This window comes from Gobio gobio (assembly GCF_949357685.1).
Source record: "Gobio gobio genome assembly, chromosome: 2".
Classification (NCBI taxonomy): domain Eukaryota; kingdom Metazoa; phylum Chordata; class Actinopteri; order Cypriniformes; family Gobionidae; genus Gobio; species Gobio gobio.
Window position 1 is genome coordinate 57,173,753 of NC_137098.1, and position 9,990 is coordinate 57,183,742.

General features: G+C 34.6%; 1 protein-coding gene across 2 annotated transcripts in view; it reads right to left on the reverse strand.

Annotated features, from left to right (window-relative positions):
• kif7 (kinesin family member 7) overlaps window positions 1–1,656 on the reverse strand; it is a 36,703-nt gene extending 35,047 nt beyond the window's left edge. The window contains exon 1 of one of the 2 annotated variants that reach the window (XM_079843465.1): window positions 1,594–1,656. The gene's annotated coding sequence lies outside the window, so the exon portion shown is untranslated. The remainder of the gene's footprint in view (window positions 1–1,593) is intronic. The other variant, XM_079843466.1, reaches the window with a different exon arrangement.
• Window positions 1,657–9,990: the final 8,334 nt, after the last annotated feature.

Below are 9,990 nucleotides of genomic sequence, written 5' to 3' on the forward strand. Positions count from 1 at the left end.
ATTGAACCACTGTACTCACAGGGACTGTTTTTAGTACATTAATGGATCTTGAGAGTGTAAATTGGTTTGTTCCCTATGGAGGCCTCACTGAGCCTTCAGATTTCAAATCTTAATTTCTTAATTTGTGTTCTGAAGATGAACAGAGGTCTCACGGTTGGGGAACGGCATTATTTTCATTTTTGGGTGAACTAACCCTTTAAGACATTCCTCTTCAAAAGAAAAAAGCTGTATGCAAAGTGACCCACATTTGGTTTTTGACCACTGGAAATGTGTACAATTTACTCATGGAGCCACATCGAGAACCCACTGTATCTGGAATTTAAACATATAGCCCCTTTACAGTTAATATACTGAAAGAAAGATTTGTTAAGAACCAAATTCCAAAAGGATATTTAATACATCTTGAGCTACAGGAAAAGGGGGTGATTTGGATCCATCCATGGCATTTAATATTTGTGACTTTCATAAATAATAATGTTTGCCTTTCTTCATAAAATAAGAGGATCAAAATCAAAACATTTCCAAAATTTGGTTGATTTGACACGGAATGACCCAATAACAATTTTTATATGTTAATATTGTGCCTTTCAAGGTCATTTCAAAGTAAAAAAATATATATAATATGAATGATAAGCAACATTTATATTCTACTACAAATTCTATATCTATTATATTATACACAACAATAGTTTAATGAGAAAAAAAATATTCAATATTCAACAGATGATAGAATTTCTAGCAGTTTCTGCAGTGATATGTTTCATCTAAAACTACACAGCCTATATTTCTTAAAATATTATTTAATTACTACAAGCACCATGTCTTTTTAATGAACTCATAAGCACATGGTATAAAATGCATATTAAACATGCAATATTAAAATGCATGAGTTAATGCAAACAAACATTAAAGGGACATGTTTGATGGAACTGTATTAGCTTATGTAAAATGGTTTTGTAGAACGGTTTTGTTAAAGTGCATCTTTTATAACCGATGTAACATACTGACCTGTCATAACATAAACCATATATGAAAAACAATGCAGACAATCATAATCTATGAGACAACAAAAATAACCATGAACCAATAAATCACAAACTATGAGGCAAACAATCACTAACTCTGTTACAATAAATTAAAATTACTAGAAGACAATAAAACAACTATAATAAAATAATCACAAACTACGTATGAAACAATAAACCATAAACAAAACGACTTTCAGTGCTCGTGGTTCAAACTAGAAAATAGCTAGTGAAGTTTCATTCGGATCGAAATAAAAACATGCAACAGCAAATAAAAGTATTTCCAAACACATTTCCAGCACACAAAACATGACAACAATGAGAAAATATGAAAAGTCTCAACGAGTTAATAACGGTAGAGGAATGTGTTTAACTCTTTCCCTAAAGTCAGATTAGCCTAGCTGCTAGCAAACTTATTAAAAGTTAAAATCTCTTTAACACTCACAGCACACAATGAAACAAAGCTCAGAAAAAGAATTTCCTACAACACCCATCGCGCGTGTTTATGCACTCAAGCTGCTACTGTTGTGTAAAGTTTTGGGTAGTTTTTCATAACTTTCTAACTTACTGTTGTTTCCGAGTCCATCAATCTGTGTCCTCAGGGCACATCCCATTCCTATTCCCAGAGCCCATTCCCTGGATCCAGACCAGCCCATGACGAGCGCAGTGGGTGCAGTGATGTCATTCAGTCGGCTCCCCAAATGCCTGAGTAAAATCGGACTTACAGCGGCTCTTTGTTTAGTTTTGTATTAATATTTTGATAGATCTAACTACAGAAATGCTCTTTATCATGAAACCTATAAACCTTTTGTGTTTCATAAACAAGTGAAAAGTACCATTGTGTTTGCATTTGTTAATAGGGATAGCCTAATAAAAAAAAAACAATATTAGATTGTTGATTTTGCTTGTAACTGCAGCATGTTTATAGGCTTATAGGGGAGACTGGGGCTAGTTGTCACAGTTTGCACTGCAGAGGGAGTATTGGTAACATGGGGGAAGATTTACTTTGCATTTACTTTTAAATTGTAACATATTTAGATAGGCTATACATTTAGCATACATGTGCAGGGTGATGATGCACCAACCAATGTGTTTAGGAAATAAAAAGAAACATTTTCTAATTTAAATGTTATAGCACAAAATGTAAAAATGATTTGTTATTACACCGGGTAAGTTGGCCCCCGTCTACAAACATGAATGTGTCCATAAATCCCATATTAACAAATAAGACACAAAACACTTTGATATTCAACATAATACAATATCAGATACATTCTCCAGAGACACAAAATTAGATCATTTAACCTCAAAACTGTTTCGGCTGACTAAATCATTTGATATTCAAATGAAATGACAACATTAAAAATAGTGCCTGCATGCCATCAGTCAAATTGAAAGCGTAAAAACATTTATGTAAAAGGTACTGCCTTTCCCTGATATTTATGAAAAATAATATTGCCCTGGATTCAACCTTTCAGTTAAAATCTTGATTATTTTCAGAATCTATGCTGATGCAATTGTGTTGTTTTTTTGGACCCACTTTATATTAGGTGGCCTTAACTACTATGTACTAATATTAAATGAATAATTTGATACAATGCACTACAATATACTTGTGTACAAACATGTTTTTTACATTGTACTTATATTTAAAAAAAATTACCTGCATGTATAATTATAACACTGTTGACACTTCCCTTACACCTAACCCTACCCTTAAACTTACCCATATCACCACACCTGTCCCCAACTATATCCCACTTCAATATCATATGTTTTGCAAAACAATATGAACACAATAAGAACATTGTACTTAAAAAAAATAAATAAATGTAAATACATAGTAGTTAAGGCCACCTAATATAAAGTGGGACTGCTTTTTGGGACCCCCCCCCACACACACACACACAACACATATTTGTATAATTATATTTTTTACCATATTCCACATGTGACAACTGTGTCCTCCTTTTCTGTTTCCGAACTGCCTTCATTACTGTAAAAAGTTGATAGCAATAAAAATAGCAATCCATCTTTTAATGTATTTTCATGTAATTGTATTTATTAGAGTCATTAAGCAACTTAAGTGGGCAAATGGGCAAAAAAGAGACATATTTCTTTTATTGATTTATTTGGAAAACACAGCACACTGTACACATAATAAGAGTGAGTGAACTACAGTATAGTGGATATCACATTAGCCATGTAAAGTAAAAACAATAACTAGCATGCCAGTTTTAACAAATGTTCTTACAGTCTTCTGAATGTAACAGAATACAATTAGCATTTTTTTAACCTCTTGCCTCTTAATAGGCCCACATCACTGATCAATGTCATTTTTGTAGCCGGAAAGTGATGATCTGTCAGCCGAGGTTCACGGTGAGTGGATTCTGGTCACTGAGGCAGACTGTGACTTGTTGTCAGTACTGGTGACTTCACAACAACAAAATCACTAGTCTTCCATGGTGGCCAAAATATGTGAATGTGAAATACAGCAGAATTTGCTGATTACTCGCAGTTGCAATGGGGTTGTCCAGAGTCGGGTTGATTGATACCAACTCAAATGTTGAACTGTCACTGCAACAAGAACATGCATTATAAGAATCAAAAGAAAGCTTCTAATGAAAACAGTTGCAATTTTGTCAGGATGACTACTATGACTGAAAAGAAATAAATTATCAGTCACATGGATTTGAAACAAAAAAAAAGACCAGAAAGCCAATAAAACCCTCGTTTAATATAAAGTGACTTGAAGACACGTTCAGAAAAAAATGTCTGGAGTTAATAATGTCAAGCCATTGAATCCCAATGCCCTTTCCAGACGCAGTCTCTGCTGTCCATATCCGTCTTTATATCCACAGGTTATCAACTCACTCCTCATTACTCAAGCCTCTTACTCTGATCCTTTATTACATTTCAATGTTGGCTACCAGTTTAAATGTGGATGCCCTCATAAAACATTCACCGCCTCCCTCTAAACAATTATGCTGCATAACTTTGACTCTCGCCTGGAGGTTAAAAAACATGCTCTATTGGACAGAACACCATCCGTTTGTACAGAACACTGTACATACGTCGCACCAGGATGACACAGACTGTCATAATAGTCAAGATTGTAACCAAAGACAGATCCTTTTAAACCATTCTGCACATCCGCATGCATTCAGGCATTTACTAAAGGTCTCGTCTCATGAAAAAGGTCTCTTTTACTGCGGGCTATCCAATCAACCTCTTGGCGGATATAATGGTTGAATAGTAAAGCATTATTAAAATCTTAAGAAATCATGTTCTCTAGTTGCAAAGAGGGTCTTACATTTTGTACAATTTCCACGGAGGCATTGTGGGTAAAAAGTGGGTGTATTAGTGTGTCGTTGTGTGGTTTGAATGGACACAAATGGTCATAATACTCACTTGTGCAACTTGCTTGACTTGCCACTCACGAACCATTTGCACATCCACTCTGAAACGAGGGGGCAAACAATGCGAACAACAGAAATATTGTTCCGAGAAATTGTGCCCACTGTTGAAATAAACAACCGGATTACCGTTTCAAAAAGAAGAACCTAATTAGTCAGTTCTGTGGGGAGAATACAACTCTCTATAGCCACTTATGTTTCGGTGAGTGACAGATGTAAGAATAGGGAGGACATTCACAGATCATATTTTTTTTCAGAGAATTTCCGATGCTGTGCAAGTGGATTTTTTATTTTTTTTTGGATGGTTACCATTTGATTTCTTTTGTATTTTTGTGACGTAAAAGATGCTAAATGAATACGGGGAAACATTACATCAAATATTGTTTTGCTTATTAGACATGCACAGGAAAAAGTGGCGACCTTAAAGAGCTGTTTTTTAAAAAAAAAAACTGATTTAACCCATAAAAGTTATTTTGTAAGCATAAATAAATGTATTTAGGTTGATTCAGCAATATTAAATAATATTTTCAATTATATTTTGTAGATGTTATCATTTTTAGCAACCCATTTTATCAGTGTGTCTCAGTTTTTACTAATTAAACGTATCGTTTTTTTCCATTTTCTAGCTGTGAACTGAATTCTACACATTTTGTTCTGCATTATATACAAAACTGAAAATTAAACAAAGGCATATGGCTCAGATAAATAACAACAACAACCCTATGGGGGAGGACGAATTAACATTCAGTTGGAGTTGCATATATTGTAATAGGATTTACTTACAAATCATGTCTTTAAGGTGAAGCCCTTTTGCTGTAATTTAATTATGACGCCTCATCAAGCAAGCTTGTTACTCACAGAATGCAACAGGAAGGTCTAATATTCCTTTTTATTCATATTCATTTTCATTAATTTCCTCCTCATGAGCACTGAACTGAAATGCTTTGCAAAAATAAGACGTTTTGAGTCTTTCTTTTCTACCCCGGGCTGTTTCTTCACTAACACGGAGAAACACAATCAATTACATTCAGCTATACACCAATAACACGGCTGTACTGTGTTGTTTGTTTGAACAGGAGGCTGTCAGAGCTCTATAGGGAAACTAATCAGAGGTTGATCATGCAATAAAACCTCATATAGTCAATTAGTGTGGACATAATAAGAACAAACATCTAGATACCATTGTTGGCATAATGCCGCCCATCATAAACAAGCTCACTCATTTAAATGCTGAGCCTTTTGTAATGTTATGGATGCAAACAACACAGACTCGATCAATAAAGACATATTTTATGTAGTGCTGGGCAATCGATTAATCGTGATTAATCGCATTCCAAAATAAAACATCATAATGTATGTGTGTGTACTGTGTATAATTATTATGTATATATAAATACACACACATGCATGTATATTTAAGAAAAATATGTTATATTTATATATAAGATAAATTATATAAATATATATACATGGAGGAGTGTGTACTTTTATTTTAGATGCGATTTATCGCGATTAATCGATTGCCTAGCACTCATTTTATGTCATAATGCCGTTAAATAAATGTTAAGGTCCGTTCACACCAACTAACAATAACGCTAAAGATAGTTCTAAATATTAAAAGAATAGAAGAGTCCACACCACAACGATAATGGCACAGAAACAATATCGTTGGAATCCCTTCAAAACATTGACAGCCAATCAGAATCCATTTTGATGTAAAGGGCTCAAGCATTTAAATTGGCAAACGACAAGAATATAACAAAGCATTGTCGTTCGCTGGTGTGGACGTTAATATACAGTAGTTATCGTGCTTGGTGTGAACGGGCCTTTAATGTGCTTATCGAGCATGCAATATTCTGCACTGACTGACAGATTCATGCTTTGAATATTATGATTTTATAACTGTACAGTGATTTTTTTTACAGTGAAGTCGGATATAATTTTGTGATTTTGATCAATCGTGGTTATTTGCCATCCCAGTTACCACTGATCACATTCATAAAAGGTAAATATTGAAGATAAATCGCTGTTTAACTTCTAAACTTTAATATTTGTCATGCAATGCTTATTTTTAACAGTTAACATTATATATTTGATGATTTCAAAGAACAGATATAAATGGCATGCAGTCATTCCAAATATCTCATGTATCAAAAGATGTTCTTCCACAGCATCTGTTTCATAGCCATTATTTAATTCGACTGAATGAATGTATATGTTTCGGCTTTGTATCTCTACAAACGCACTGGTTTCGAGTCGTATTGCATGAGTCATATTTTATACCTTCATCTGATTGAGGAGAGGTGGGGACGGTTCTCCTCATCTGGGTGTCACGTTTGCTACAAGACTGGAGTGGAGCAGGGAGTTCTTATGACACGGGTCCTCATTAAGGCCTCTTGCTGTGTAACACGCCAGATCTGACCCTGAAATAAACCCTGTGACACCAGCATGATCACATTATATGACAATTTTGTGAGTTAACCTTATTTAGCATTCTACCCCTCTAGTTTTTCATTTGCCTTTAACACTGAGATGAAACAAAGGAAGGCGCAAATCAGGCATGGCAGGAAATTGACCGGTCCATCTTTTGCCATTAGTCACCAAAATTTAAAAAAGGGGTTTTATTGGTTCCATACAGAACCCTATGGTAGTTAACTCAATTTTCAAAATTTTCCTTATGCCAAAAAGTTTCTATATATATAAGGAGAAATATCCATGATTGTATAATACATTTATGTTTAAAGGTTATTCTTGTGATAAAGTATATTAATGAGCTTTTAATTCATAAAAAGATAATGACAATTTAAAAAAAGTATTAATTAAAACCAAATATGATCCCATTATGCGAACCCCTAATATAGCGCCTAACAGAACCCTTTAAAAGGATAATTCACCCAAAAATTAAAATGGTGTTATCTTTTTCTCACCCTCAAGTTGTTCTAAACCTGTGTGAGTTTCTTTTTTCTGATATATTTTTTTCCTACTATGTTTGATTACTAACATTCTTCAAAATGTATTTTTTTGTGCTCAACAGAAGAAAGAAATACATACAGGTTTGGAACAACTTGAGGGTGAGTAAGTGATTTCAATTTTGGGTGAACTGTCCCTTTAAGGTAGACAGAACCTTTTAATGATGATTTATTTGGACTGGTTACAGTCACAGAAAAAGATTGATATCCTGTTTTGTCTTCATTTTTTTCTTGAAGCAAAAATGTTGCCATTTGAATCCAATAACAGATACTAGTGCAAGGCCCCAAGGACTTATAGCATTCATTACATGCCCTTGTAAGCATGACATTTTTTACAAAGAAGTCACTACTGCTACCAGCACCTGGGTCTATGAAACGCTAGATCAAATACTGTCCTTGCTCCCTGCTGCCTGTAGGGACTATAGGGAAAGCTTGAGCTCTCCTCCAGGCCTGATTGTAATGGCACATCAAATGTGTCCCTGTTTGTGCACATTCTATCAAGTTTTGATCTTTTTTCCCCCATCCCCTCTAAGGCCATGGGGCTTCAAAAGGCCTGCTTCTTCAAAAGCAGGTCCCCTTCAAAGTTGTCTATACATTCATGCCAATATGCGAACCCACCATTTTTCTAATCAATTATCTGTGCAGTTGCTGTCACGCTGGCTGAATGGCATGCAAAATGTATACAGCACGACATTTGATGTGGCGATAACAGAAATGCATGAGGGTATACATGCACGTAGTGCTGTCAGGATTTACATAGATAAAAATAGATTTAACAAAAAACATAAGAGGGCAGCATATAAATTTGACGAATTCGCAAGCTATAATAACAGCCTAACATATTTTGTGTTGTTTAAATGGAACAGTGCAATCTGATCTGAACAGGTGATTTGCACATATCCATCTTGCAATGGATCCATCTTTCCATCTTATAAATGAGAAAACATTGCATGTTTATACATTAGCCCACAATAACTGTTCAGAAATATGAGTCTCAGAGCTTAAATATCCTACAAATTAAAAATCACTAAGGGGCCTTCACAAGCCAAACTGCATGGCATTTTTAACCTAGAGCTCAGAAATAAAGCAAAAGCCAGTTTATGATGTTTTTCATGCACAAAGTCTGTACACAAAAACTATACAACACTGCCTCACACAACGCGAAAAATGAAGAACACTTAAAAAAAAACAACATCTTATGCAAATGATTGCAAATGACCAAAATCAAAACACTAGCACAAAAAATAATAATAATAAAAATAATAATAAATTCAATCTAGGTTGTATAATAGAAATACACGAAAGGACAGACTCAATCAATATGTGCAATGGGAGCAACAGGCGTTGACAGGATGATAAACGTCGAAATCGCACTTATTTGTAATCAACAGGTCTAAAAGGCTCAAACAGCGACATCGAAAAGTTCCTAAAATGAAAGGCAAATAAAGAACAGGAGGAAGAAGAAATAACGTTGAGCTATAGCTCTCGATTTAGTCCCCTCCTGCCGTGAAATATTCCACACAGTTTCTCCTGACAACATAAAAAAGGAAGAAGAAGAAAAAAACATCAAGCCTGAAAAAAATGGTAAATGTTATTAAACGATTGAAGCTACCTGTTGCTTCGTCCAGTGATGTCTGTGGCACTCACTCCCACGCCAACACACACAGATGACATTTCATCAACATGGTTATTAAACTGAGAACATGTGAAAGCTACACACTGTGAAAACGATGTCTTGCTCCATCGATTCCGCTTCCCAGCAGAGGCTCTTCAAACCCGTTCACATGTTCTCCAGCATAAAGTGTTTCTGTGCCGTTCTGTGTCTTCGCTCTCGGAAATATCTCGACGTGCTCGGCGTCGTTCAGCACCATGTGCTGTGAACAGCTCCAGTTTTCATCCTGCAAGAGCTTCTTAAAGGCGAGGTCCATTCCACCGACAGGTGGCCCGTCGATTTCACCAACGCCGATGACGTCACCGCGCTTGGAACGAGGACAAATCCGAACGCCCATTACGTCACCATAATTAGGATTAGGAAAGAAATTAACAAATGTTTATATTAGATGACATTATACATATACATACACACACAAATAGACAACTTTAATCTAAATGCACACGCTAAAATACAAGATTCCATTTTGATTCCATTTATTTTATAATTTTCTTGACTTTACTATTAATCTAAAATTTTAAACATCTCTGTTTTTAATATATAAGATAGTTCAAGTTAATTCATAATTTCTATTATTACAACTTATAACTTATATCATATAAAAATAATAATGTATACTTTAAGAGCAATTGGTGGACAAGCGAATTGTGCCTTTTTTCAGTAATAATAACATTATTAAAAATAACAAACATTATTCATTTCTGTATCAGTATTTATAATACTACTACCATTAATGTATAGAAAAATATAAAATGTATTTATATTTATAAAGAATCCCCTTTTCACAGACCCTGGCACTTTGAAGATTACATATGAAAACCCTTATCTAAAATGAATAATACATATATTGTTTCTGAATATCATGTGCTATGTGCCACAATAAGTGGATATTTAACATAGTCAGTTGA